Consider the following 13,748-nt stretch of genomic DNA (forward strand, 5'->3'; position numbering starts at 1 on the left):
TGCTATTAACATACATGTATAAATATTTATTTGGGTAACTGTTTTCAGTTCTTTGGGATATATATCTAGGTGTGAAACTGCTGGGTCACATCGTAATTCTATATTTAACTTTTTTAAGAACTGCCAAATTGTTTTCCCCAGCAGCTGCACCATTTTACTTTCCTACCAACAATGTATGAGGGCTCCAGTTTATCCACATCGTCACTAACAGTTTCTACTAAGTTGATTATTGATTATTGTTTATTATTTTTACCCTAATGCATGTGAAGTGGTATATCTTTGTAGTTCTGATTTGAATTTTTCTAATGACTAGTGATTGGGCTCCAAAATCACTGCAGATGGTGATTGCAGCCATGAAATTAAAAGACGCTTACTCCTTGGAAGGAAAGTTATGACCAACCTAGACAGCTATTAAAAAGCAGAAACATTACTTTGCCAACAAAGGTCTGTCTAGCCAAGGCTATGGTATTTCCAGTGGTCATGTATGGATGTGAGAGTTGGACTGTGAAGAAAGCTGAGTGCCAAAGAATTGATGCTTTTGAACTGTGGTGTTGGAGAAAACTCGAGAATCCCTTGGACTGCGAGGAGATCCAACCAGTCCATCCTAAAGGAGATCAGTCCTGGGTGTTCATTGAAAGTACTGATGCTAAAGCTGAAACTCCAATACTTTGGCCACCTCATGCGAAGAGTTGACTCATTGGAAAAGACCGTGATGCTGGGAGGGATTGTGGGCAGGAGGAGAAGGGGACGACAGAGGATGAGATGACCGGATGGCATTACAGACTTGATGGACATAAGTTTGGGTAAACTCTGGGAGTTGGTGATGGACAGGGAGGCCTGGTGTGCTGCGATTCATGGGGTTGCAAAGAGTCGGACACAACTGAGCGACTGAACTGAACTGAGTGATGTTGAATATCTTTTTATGTCCTTGTTGGCCATTTATATATCTTCGTAGGAGAAATGTCTATTCAGGCCATTTGCTACTTTTTTATTGTGTTATTTATCTTTTTGTTGAGCTGTATAACTTCTTTATCCTGGATACTAGACTCTTATCAGATATATGATTTTCTCACTCTATAGATTGTCATTTCAATTTCCTGATGATGACCTCTGATTCACAAAAAGTTTTAACTCTTTTGGCATCATATCTAAGAATTGAAATCTAATTTATCTATTTTTTTCTTTTATTGGTCATGTTTATGGTGCCATATCTAAGAATCCATTGTCAAATCCAGTGTTGTGAAAATTCACCCCTGTGTTTCCATCTAAGAGTTTTAATAGTTTTTAGTCTTTTAAGTCACTGATCCATCTTCAGTTAATTTTTGCATGTGGTGTGAGGGAGGAGTCCAGTTTGATTCTTTTACATGTGAATAGCCAGTTGGCCAAGCACCGTATGAAGAGACTATCCTTTTGCCATTGAATCATCTTGGCACTCTTGATGAAAATCAGTGGGCCATGGATGTACAAGTTTATTTATTAACTCCATTCTACTCCATTGGTCTATAGAGCTGTCTTTATGCTGAGATCATGCTGTTTTGATCGTTATAGCTTTGTGACAAAACTTGAAATCAGTAAGTGTGAGACCTTGTTCAGTATTGTTTTGGCTATATGCTGCTGCTGCTGCTGCTGCTGCTAAGTCACTTCAGTCGTGTCCGACTCTGTGCGACCCCATAGACGGCAGCCCCCTGCAATTCTACGTGAATTTGAGGATCAGTTTTTTCATTTCTGCAAAACAACAAAATTATCAAAGACTCTGAGAGCTTAAATGGGAAAGGGAGGGAAGATTTAAGGAGAAGTCCAAGAAGAATCCAACTAGTGTGAACTAGTTGAGCTAGTGTGAACTAGTTTGAACTAGTGTGACTGGGTATGAGGAGGTACTATGAATAAAAGATGATTGAAGGGAAAACCATTAATTTATTCATTTATGAGATGAGATATTTAGCAGGTAGTTGGAAATTTGGAACTACAGTTGAGAAAGAGGTAATGATTCAGATAGACTTCCCAGGTGGCACAGTGGTAAAGAACCCACCTGCCAATGCAAGAGATGGGGGTTCAGTCCCTTGATTGGGAAGATCCCCAAGAGGAGGAAATGGCAACCGGTACCACTGTTCTTGCCTGGAGGATTCAGTGGACAGAGGAGCCAGGCGGGCTACAATCCATGGGTCTCAAAGAGTTGGACATGACTGAGTGGGTGTGCACACACACACACACACACACACACACAGTTACTCTCCAGTATCAAAACAAGACCTTTCTGAATACTCTCTTGATTAAATTGAATTGGGAGGTTTTCTAGTTGGCCTGGTGTGAATAGCCACTATTTCTGGCCCTCTGTGAGTGCTCAATATTGTTCCTTCTGATGCTTCAGTGGCTTGTTCTTTCCTCAACCCTGAGTAGTTTCCTTCCATGCATGCACTGACCAGCTGTGGTGAATTCTCAAGGAGGACCCTTTGCAGATCTCTGGGATTCTCTGTGGTTTGTCTGTCTCCCCGACTTTGTCCTGTGAATTCCAGCCATCTTGTTCTCCCTGAACTCACCGCTCTGTCTCCTCAGCTCAGGGAATCTGCTGGACTCGCCTGTGATTCTCCTTTCCTTTCCATCGGCTATAATTTCTCTGAAGGTTATAAACTGAGACAAACTCTGTTCACTTCCCATCCGTGAGGGATCACTCTCCTTCACTGCCTAACATGCAATATCTTAAGAACTGCTGTTTTATGTATGTTGTCTGTTTCCTTGTTGTTGGTTTACATGGGAGGGCAAATATGGCCCTTGTTACTCCATCTTATTCTTCTGGGTTCAGCGGTTTCCCCAAGGCTCTGCTTTTTTTTTTTTTTTTGGCTGCACTGGGTCTTTGTTGCTTTGCACAGGTTTTCTCTAGTTGAGGTTAACGGGGGGCTACACTGTTGTGTTGTGCTGGCTTCTCATTCTGTGGCTTCTCTTGTTGTGGAGCACAGGCTCTAGATGCGTGGGTTCCGTAGTTGCAGTTCCCTAGGCTCTAGAGCACGGGCTCAATAGATGTGGCGCATGGGCTTTGCCGCTCCGCAGCACATGCGATCTTCCTGGATCAGGGATTGAACCATGTGCCCTGCCTTGGCAGGTGGGATCACAAGGTAAGTCCCAAGGCTCAGCTCTTAATAGTCACCTCACACTCTGAGGAGAGGAAAAGTTCCAAGAGTCTGTAATAAATAGCCTCTGGTACAACCACTCTGTAAAATGAAGTGTGACTGTTGTTTAGTCTGCCTGTTTAATACTTCTTAAATCTCTAGAATATTAGAAAGGTTTGCTGTGACTGGTGATTTATAGATTGTTTAGGCCAGACTTCAGAGCTCTGTGGCCTCCCTTAAACATGCCAGTGACATTTTCAAAACACAAGGAGCCATTGATAGATTGCAAATCAGTGTTCACTCTTTTACTTGGTATGGTTCTGCAAACTTGGTTCTGCTTCTACTTGTTTCGTTTGGGTAAGGTTGCAGTGAAGGAAATTTTACTTTCTAAAGATCTTAATAGTACCTAGGGCCCCCTAACACAGGCAGTTTACTGTGAATCAAGGGTTTATTTCTGGAATACTAAAACCTTTTTCTAATCCAACACCAAGAGGTGCTGTGTGATTCTTGTTTATGTTATTCTTGAAAGTTTATTTGAAATTAGAAAGGGAAACTCCTACAGCTTTATTTGCATGGAAAAGAAAAGGCCAGTATTTTAATTATAGCAAGGGAGAAAGAGAACTTAAGAAAAACTGAAAATAATCATAAACTGATGAATATATTTTTAAGCATTCATTATAGGGGCTTCCCTGGTAGCTCAGACGGTAAAGCGTCTGCCTACAATGCAGGACACCTGGGTTCAATCCCTGGGTCGGGAAGATCCCCTGGAGAAGGAAATGGCAACCCACCCTAGTATTCTTGCCTGGAAAATCCCATGGACTGAGGAGCCTGGTAGGCTACAGTCCATGGGGTCACAAAGAGTCGGACACGACTGAGCGACTTCACTCACTCACTATAGATACATTGGGTTTCCAGGTGGCACCAGCGGTAAAGAATCCACCTGCCAGTGCAGGAAACGTAAAAGGCATGGGTTTGATCCCTGGCTTAGGAAGATCCCCTATGGTGGGCGCGGCAACCCACTCCAGGATTCTTGCCTGGAGAATCCCACGGACAGAGGAGCCTGGTGGGCTACAGTCCATGGGCGTCATGAAGAGCCGGACACAACTGAAGTGACTTAGCATACACACATAGGTACATCACTTGTTTGGTCATGAGGTGACAAAGAATGGGTAGGCTACTTTTTATTTTTATGTAGCTCCATGAATCTCAAAGATTTGGTCTTCAAAACAAACAAATCTTATTTAATAATAATTTATTTTCCTGTGTTTTTGATCAGTCACATATAACTGCCCATCAAAGCTTTGGTTGTTGTTATTTAGGTGCTAAGTTGTGTTCAGTTCTTAGACTCCGTGGACTGTAGACCACTAGGTTCCTCTATCAATGGGTTAACTTGAAGTAATTGTGTAACTTCAGCATTGTATAATTTCAGACAAAAACAGAGAATCTTTCTGTGATAGGCAACTTGAATAGCTAATTGTAGATGAATATATAGTTTCTTTTAGGCTTTTTGAGATATTGAAAATAGCTTTTTCTTCCTGGATTGGCTGGAGCTTGGAGACATTCAGTAAATAGCTTATGGTTTAGTTTTGAAGATAAATATGATAAATAACAGAGAAAACAAAACAAGTAGTTGTTGCTGAGTGCCAAGTGGAGCAGTACAGATTCTAAGCATTGCAGTTATTTTATTCCATAGAGAGGTTCCTGAGCTGAGCTATTGTAGTCCTGACAGGTAACTGGGACTGAGGAGAGGTATTCTGAGCAGGGAATAGTGGCTATAAGCGTGCCATGGCAGAAGCGTTGGCTGTTTATTGTGGGTACTGTACAGTGAGAAGACAGTCTGTCAGACAAATGTGTACCTACACAGAGAGCAGTTGGAGATTGTAGGTGGAAAAAGTGAGGGTCAGATACAAGATTCTGAGTTCTTTGCATTTGTCCTCTGTACAGAGATGACAGTGAAAATGAGAGGGGTCATTGAAGAGACCTTGAAATGGAGAAAATCAAGGACCTAGTGACTAGTTGTGAGGATTGAGAAGGAAGAAGCGTCTAAACTTTTGAGCTAGGACCAGAGTGAAAAGTCAGAGAGGAGCGCTTCAGTGAAATGATGCCAGAGATCTCTGAGGCTTTTCCTAAAAATTCCCGATTTCTCTGTGTGTCTCCTAACTGGACAGCACCTTTCCCATGGCCCTTCTCCCTTAATCATTGAACCTGGCAGGATAATGTGGAGTGAGGAAGGGATCATGAGGTCTCCAGGCCTAATCACTTCACTTTACAGATAAGGAAATTGAGAACTTCAGATATTGTGACTTCCCTTCAGGCCACACAGCTAGGCTGGCCTCTTGGCACCATTTTCAGAAAATCTTCTAGCAAAAGTTTCTGTATATCATTCCAGTTTGTGGCAAAGTGAGTTGTGTGTTTCCCCACCATAATTCAATTAGTTATTGACTTGATTCCTTAAATCGTTTTTTCACCTTCCCGAATCAAACAAATTAATAATTAAAATAATTCCTTTCCAGAGATCTGATTTTTTTTTTCTCTTTATCCGTACACACCATGGCAAACTTCATAATAGTACACAATGGGCATTAATGCCAAACTCGGGTCTGCTCTGTTTAAAAGTTGTTTGAGTGGAGCTGTTTGAAGGGAAAGGGAATGATTAACATTAATTTAAATCTGGAATGATGGTTGGATGGCATCACCGACTCAGTGGACGTGAGTTTGCGCAAACTCAGGGAGATGATGGACAGGGAAGCCTGGCGGGCTGCAGTCCATTGGGTCGCAAAGAGTTGGAGACGAGTGACTGAACAACAAATCTGGAGTGAGGATTCTTTCTGGGAGTCCTTACCACAATTTTTAAAATAAGGAGGCTGTGTGATGAAGATCAGTAAAGGAATTGCTTCCTTTCTTTGCCCCTCGAAACCGTTCCCTATGACTTCTCACGCTTGGAACCCAGAATTCGTGTGACTGTCGGAAGAGAAAGATTAGCCAGTGCCCTGAATAAGTGAACTCTTGTTACGTTACGTTGTCTCACCCAGTCCAACACCTTAGCTGGAACCTGGGCAGAGTGCCCTCTCTTCCCTTTCCCAAGCCTCTTTCCTCATCCTACCCCCCAAGGCTGTCTCTTTCCTTTCACCCTTTCCCTCTGCTAGCGTCCCGCCCTTCCTCCCTCGGGGTCCGACAACCCCAGGCCCTCCTGGGCTGCTACCCGCCTACAGCTCCTCTCGGAAGCTCCGCCCCCGGAGGCTGAGAGGGTGGAGCTGAGTGAGCAAAAGCCCGGCCCCCCCGCGGCTTGGGCGGGGCTAGCGACCGAGACGGCGCCGTTGATAGGTGAGGGCGTGGCTTGGCGCGGGGGGCGGGGAACGCGGAGGGGGCCGCGAGGGGCAGGAGGCGCGTCGTGGAAGCCTGTGGAGTGTGGCGCAGCTGTGGCCGCGCTTCCCGCTCGCCACGCGCTGGGCGTCTGTCCCCGAAGGTAAGCGTGGGCAGGCGGCCCGGCGCCGCGCCGACCCGGTGGAGGCACCCTTGGGGGGCGCGCCAGAGGCAGGTGTGGTTTGGCCGGACGGGTCCCGGTACCACTTCCGCGCGGAGCAGGAGCGCAGGGCGCGGGCGGGCGGCCCCGTGGTGTGAGCCCCGGGAGGGAGGAAGGGAGGAGGACAGGGTCGGGCTCTAGCTTCGGAGCGCGTGTTAACCGCACTAGCTCCGGGCCACGAAACTCTTCCCTCCACCCACCACACAAATCTCGAGAGACCTCAGGTACTGCAGAGACTTTATACTTTATAACGTACATATCTAGCTCGTGGTTCAGAAACTGTAGGAGAAACTCGTCAGTGAGCTTACCGGGAGCCTTTATTTTGACTTCGTGTTACAAAGTTTGCAGAAAGAGTGCTGCGGCTGGTAATGGGACTGTTATTTCAACAAGGACACGGAGGTTTGCACAGGCAGTGGATTGTGGAGATTAAGCGGGCAAGCTTTGAAGCTGGAATGTTGGGGTTTGAATCTACTTATTAATTATGAAAACCCCGGCAGTTTGCTTAACTTTTCTATGACTTTGTTTTTGCATGCATATAGTGAGAATAATAGTAGATTTGGCATTAAATTTTTTTCTGAGGATTAAATGAGTTACTACTTAGTAGTGTCTGGTTCATGTTAGTCGCTCAGTCGTGTCTGTCTCTTTTGAGGCCCATGGTCTGTCCATGGGATTCTCCAGGCAAGAATTCTGGAGTGGGTTGCCTTTCTCTTCTCCAGGGGATCTTCCCAACCTAGGGATTGAACCTGAGTCTCCTGCATTGCAGGCATAGTCCACAGTAACTTGGGCCGTTTTCTTTATTATGCAGTCAGATGGGCATTCATCTTCAAAACAGTAGAAAGAAAAACCTTCCTGCAGAACCATTCCTTGGAGGTTGCTTTGGAACAGTTTTCAAAGACTGAATCCCACTGGAAAAGGTCTCATTACTATTCTGTCGTGCTAGAGATGTGATCATCTCCATTCTTCCAAATCAAAGTGAAAGTGAAGTCACTCAGTCGTGTCCGACTCTTTGCAACCCCACAGACTGTAGCCTACCAGACTCCTCCGTCCATGGGATTTTCCAGGCAAGAGTACTGGAGTGGGTTGCCATTGCCTTCTCCAGAGGATCTTCCCAGCCCAGGGATCGAACCCAGGTCTCCCACATTGTAGGCAGACGCTTTACCATCTCAGCCACCAGGGAAGCCTAAATCAAAGCCACTCTCAAATGATACAGAAACCTCAGCATCTTGAGGGATGTTCTCAAAGAGGCTTGAAGAAAGGCAGCACTTTTTCAGTGAGTGTAGCCTCATTTTAAGCACTAAGCTCTGGTGCTCAAAAAGAAGTTCATCTCACTTTATACAGAACTTATAAGTTGTACTCTTTTGGGTGGGTACTTATTTGTAATATTATTGCAAAATGAGGTAAACCAGAGTACATAAACTAACCATGCTAAGAATCCTAACTTGCCAGGTTGAAACTCAGTATTGAAAGGAATCTGAAAAATCAGATGGGCTGCCCTTCATAGATGAGAATCAGACCCAAAGATCCAAAACCAGTAAGTGACAGGGCTTAGACTAGAATTCAGCTCTGCTGAGAAGCAGATTATAAAATCAAAGGATGATATTACTTCTGGTGTTGATGATGGTATTATTTTTGACAGTTTTATGGTGCTGTGAATGATTTTTCTCAGCATCATCCTACTTCATAGCTTAATTGCATGATTCATAATCATTCTTTAGCACCTTTGATTTAAATCACAAGTCTCAGAGTTGCCACATCAATGATTGCTTTGAGAACAAGATGATTGTCTTCAGCTTTGTACAAACATGTTCTAACAGCGCTTTGGTTTTATTATTTTATACAGCCCTTTTCTCTCATGTAAGGAATGTAAACAGCCAGTGTAAACACATTGACCTTCTAGGCAGTTTATTATCATTGTATTATTGGTGAAGTTTCCTTGGTTGGGTAAGATAGTTATCAATGCTAGCCCAAGGAAATCAGACTTGAGTTCCAGTCATGAAAGAGATACCTTGCAATTGCTACTAACTTCAGAAGCGTCCTCAAGTGAAATTATTTGGAGATACTGGTCTGTTGCTTGCTACTCTTCCCTGGCTCCTTGTCGAGTCTACTCCCTCACCTGTAGGTATTTGTTCAGATATTGCTGTATCAGTCAGATCCTCCTGTTTAAAATCCCATTCAGCCCTACTCTTCCTGTAATGTATATTTGCCTGTCTATTTACTTGTCTGTTATCTGTTGTCTGCCATGAGATGGTAAGTTCCGTGAGGGCAGGGGTGCTTGCCAGTTGTGTCCACGGCTGTTCGTGAAGTGCCTGGCACCAGGGAGGGTCACAGGCAGGCATTTCCAGCTAGGACTAGTAATTACTTAAGCCAGTACCATTCATTTTGCCATGTTCCACCCTCCCCCCATTTCTAGTTATTTGTCCTGTTGTGTTAGTCGCTCAGTCGTGTCCAGCTCTTTGTGACCCCTTGGACTGTAGTCCATCAGGCTCCTCTGTCCATGGAATTCTCCAGGCAAGCATACTGGAGTGGGTTGCCATTTCCTTCTTCAGGGGATCATCCTGACCCAGGGGTCAAACCTGGTTCTCCACATTGCAGGCAGATTCTTTACTGTCTGAGCCACCAGGGAAGCAAAACCTGGAGGCAGCGTTGATTCCTCCTTCTCCCTAGCACTCCATGTACAGATAATAGCTACTGACTTAGTTCTCTTGTCAGTTTTTCACAATCGTGCCATTCCTGTTGCTGCCACGTTCCCGTGTCTTCCTCCTGCGTTCCATTTCGTCCTCTACACCTTCAGCTCTACTAGCTCCCTTCTCGTCTGCCTTCACATCCTCACCTGCAGGATGAAATCCAGAGTGAGAAGGCTGGCGCTGAGTTCTCTATAACACGATCTGAAATCCACTTTGCCAGCCTGTGTCTCCCACATAGGAGAAAAGTGATTTCCAGCTTATGCTTGTAAATGTGAAAGTAAAATAAGGATTTGATGGTGATTCCCTATAAAATTCCAGGGTTGCCTCACAACAGTTTCTCTTTCTATTTTTATTAATAAGTAGGTATTTTCCTCCAGATGGGCAGGAATTCTGACAAATGGGACTATATGACTGTTACCTATTTGTCCCGAGGACTTTTGCTGCTGTTTCTAAGTGCCCAGCCTTCAAAACCTCTCACGTTACCACTATTGCAGATATCTATATAGGTTTACTTGGAAATAGTGTTTCCTGCCTCTGAAGTCTAGTGACTTTTCATGACTTTTAAAGAACTTGGCACACTCTGATTGTAGTTCTCTGGGCATTTTGTCTTTTCTTTTTTGGTACATACAAGCTCCTGGAGGACGGGAAGCATGCACACACAAATATCAGTTACTTTTCTGAGGAAACCAAGCTATGCACCCACTTAGCTCCTTTTTAAATAAAATAAAGTTCACCTTAATAGGTCTTTAAATCATGAAATATTGAGCCTCAGCGATTGTTTCTACAAGATGGACACTCCAGGAAGAAGGCAAAGGAAGCTCAGTTCTAGAAAAATTCTTAATGAAGTTACTGAGGTCTGGATTTTTGGAAGGAAGAGCAATAGACCCAACACCCATGTAGGTGGCCAGGCCCAAGTGTAAAAAAGAAAATACACAGACTCACTCAGAAAACCATTAGAGGAAGATAGATTCATGGAGCCATCTGCAGCTTTAGATTTTCTTCTGAGGAGTTATTCCTAAGCTGTATTTTGTATTTGCATCTCTTGACATGAATAATACTGTCTCCCTTTGTGTTCTGAGCTGGAAGACTGAACATTCTCTTCTTTCTGACCTGCAGAGAGCAGTTTACCTTCTTTTCCTTCATTCTTTCATAAAATGTTTGTGCTTCTTTTGTTGTTTATTTTCTGGATCTATACAGAGGATAAATGCCAGAAGCTTTTAAATTCTTCAGAGAAAGGTGATAGATACAAGATTCTTGGATTTGTCTGTTGTTGAAGCTTCCAGTTTTATTAAGTCTTCTGTCAGCATTTGGTTTCATATATTTTGCTTCATTTCATTATAAACATGCCCTTGCACATATTCTAGCTGAGTGATTGCTTTTATTTTACTTGTGGGTTTTTTTTTTCACTAATAGATTAAATCTTGTTTACAAAACTTGTGTAGACATTTCTGCAGTTTAATTTTCTTTCCTTCTCTCTTGCCTCCCAAACCTCAACTGGAGTTTTTCCATTCTAGGGCACTCATTAGCCTAATTTATTTTCTTACAAATATCTTCTAAATTTATTTTACCATTGCTGGGATGAATCTGTAGTTTCTATTGACAGGAAAGAGTTGGTAGGGGAAAAAATACACATATGTTAAGTTCTAATTTTTGTGGATTTTTAAAATAATTATTCTTGGAGTATAGTTGATTTCCAGTGTTTTGTTAGTTTCAGGTGTACAGCAAAGTGAGTCAGTTTTACATATACATATATCTACTCTTTTTTAGATTCTTTTCTCATATAGGTCCTTACAGAATAATGAGTAGAGTTCCTATGCTATAGAGTAGGTCCTTATTAGTTATGTTTTATATATAGTAGTGTATATATGTCATTTCCAATCTCCCAGTTTATCCCCCTTCCCTTCGATAGGTTTGTTTTCTACAACCATAGGTTTGTAGGTTTGTTTTCTACATCTGTGACTCTTTCTGTTTTGTAAAGAAATTCATTTCTACCATTCTTATAGATTCTACATACAGGTGATATCATATGATGTTTGTCTTTCTGTGTCTCCCTACACTCAGTATGACAGTCTCTAGGTCTATCCATATTGCTGCAAATGGCATTATTTCATTCTTCCTTATGGCTAATACTCCATTGTATATTTGTACCACATCTTTATTCAGTCCTCTCTTGGAATTTAGGTTGCTTTCATGTCTTAGCTATTGTAAATAGTGTTGCAGTGAACATTGGAGTGCATTTATCTTTTTGAATTATGGTTTTCTCTGGATATATGCCCAGGAGTGGGATTGCTGGATCATATGATAGTCCTATATATAGTTTTTTAAGAAATGTCCATACTGTTCTCCATAATGTACCAATTTACATTCCTACTAACAGTGTAGGAGGGTTCCTGTTTCTCCATACCTTCTCCAGCATTTATTTTTTGTCGATTTTTTTATGATGGTCGTTCTGACCAGTTGAGGTGATACCTTACTGTAGCTTTGATTTGCATTTCTCTAATAATTATTTATATTGAGGATCTTTTCATGTGTTTATTAGTCATCTGTGTGTCTTCTTTGGAGAGATGTCTGTTTAGATCTTCTGCCCATTTTTTTGATTAGGTTAAGACCTAATTTTTGAAATGTTAAAACTTTAAGGTAAAAATCTGCTTTACTAACAACAGCTAATGTAAGGTCAGGATTTAAAGCAAACATACTACAATTTAAATTGAAAGTGTACTATAATTTAAATTTGTAATTGATTGTAAATTTTGTCTTTGGGAAATTTCTTCTAATGTGCTAACCAGTGAAATTTTACTGTCAGAAAAAGAACCTTGAAAGCAAATATTTGCTTTGAAGTATCCTTTATCACACTGTATAATCATCTGTGTTTACCCTGAGTTTTCTTTGTTTATAAAACGCCTTAGTTAAGGGTGTTATCAGATAGAATCATTCATGCAAATATTGAAAGTTGTAGCATAGACTAATTATATATCTGTGGCACTTGGTAAGCACTGTGTAACTATCTGTTAAATCTATATGTTTTAAGGAAAATTTTATTAAGATACTGTAGTATATCAGTATGTATGGTAATGGAATTGATCTAGTGAAAGGGGAGAAATGGGTGATTCTAGAGACTGATGAAGGAATAATGAGGCGGTGGCTGCTTTGAGGATCTTACTTACATTCTTTGGCAAATTAGAATTCCCAAGTGTTTCTTTCTACCCATTTGTTGAAAGAATAAACAAGCTAATGTATTTTGCGGTTTACTGAGTGCGTGGTGGTAAAGAAGTCACAAATTTTGCGCTATAGTCGGGGCTTCTCAATAAACAAGTCACATACTATCTTAGATGTAAATGCTAAAATGGAAAGCCCAGGATGATGACAGAAGATTCATTTGGGGAAGGAGCACTTTAGTTAGGGTGATTGTGAAGGCTTGTAGGAGAAAGTGACCTTTGAACAAAGGCCTCAATGTGAAGGGCTGAAGAGAATGCCTTCCATCCAGGCAGAGGGGACCCAGGGACCAGAGACCGGAGTTGGGAACATGCTCAGTGAGTGTGAGCCTTGGGGAGAGGCTGTTCTGATTGGAGTCTATTGATTTCAGGGGTAAGGGCCCTGGTGCAAGGCAGCTGGAGAGGTAGGAAGTGGTTAGGTCACATGGGTGCTTGTAGGCTGTTGACAGTAATTCAGAGTTTGGATTTTATTCTAAGGGCAGGGGGAAACAATGGAAAGAGTTTAAGCAAAGGAGTGAAATTATCAGATTTACAGTGATTTTTAAAAATTGCTCTGGCTACTGTGGGAAGAATGGATTGAAATGAGGTTAGAACAGAACAGAGATACAAAGCTGAAGGTGCTCCCAGGACACTCTGAGATGTGATGGTTATCAGTCTTTGGGGGGGGGGGGCGGTTTGGTTGGTTTTTGTTTCCTTGTGTGGTTTTTTTTTTTGGAGTTTTGGTGCTTCCTTAATCTGAATTCTGCCAACCTCCCCAGTCAGAAGCAGCGTTATCCTAGCCTTCCTAGGGCCTGCAGCGTTTTATTACCACTGCTGTTTCCATGTCAGTTGCCCCTGCACTTTTCTCTTGGCTCATGTAGGCACCCATCTACCCATTTCCCTGCCAGTGATCATAGTCCCCCAGAGAATCATCTCTGGAAGTGTTCTGGGTGGGAAAGTGCCCCCCGCCCCCGCCCCAGAACAGTGCAAAAGCATGGGAAGCTGAGGATAGGGCAGGTGTTCTGGTGATGGGGACCCCAAGATAGTGGCTTTGGGAAGCTGATGAGGGTAGAGCAGAGCATTGCTGCTGCAGTTCACATCCTTGCCCTGTCAGTTCTGGAACCAGTGAAGGGACATGTTAGTTGGCATGAGTTTAAGGCCTTCCTCTTTCTCCTAGCAGTTTTGATTTTAATACTGGAGAACAAAGGACTGTCAGCAGTCACTTCTGCCTCCTCACTCAGTCCCT

The 13,748-nt window shown here is 42.7% G+C and overlaps 1 protein-coding gene across 2 annotated transcripts in view; it reads left to right on the forward strand.

Moving 5' to 3' along the window:
* Nucleotides 1–13,748, forward strand: part of LOC120878638 (serine/threonine-protein kinase Sgk3) — a 111,436-nt gene that overhangs the window by 42,152 nt on the left and 55,536 nt on the right. The window contains exon 1 of one of the 2 annotated variants that reach the window (XM_040261319.1): nucleotides 6,450–6,570. The exons of the other annotated variant lie outside the window; for it this stretch is intronic. The gene's annotated coding sequence lies outside the window, so the exon portion shown is untranslated. Of the gene's footprint in view, nucleotides 1–6,449; nucleotides 6,571–13,748 lie in introns of those variants that run through there. 2 annotated transcript variants of the gene reach the window in all.

Source organism: Oryx dammah, unplaced genomic scaffold (assembly GCF_014754425.2).
Source record: "Oryx dammah isolate SB20612 unplaced genomic scaffold, SCBI_Odam_1.1 HiC_scaffold_19, whole genome shotgun sequence".
Lineage (NCBI taxonomy): Eukaryota > Metazoa > Chordata > Mammalia > Artiodactyla > Bovidae > Oryx > Oryx dammah.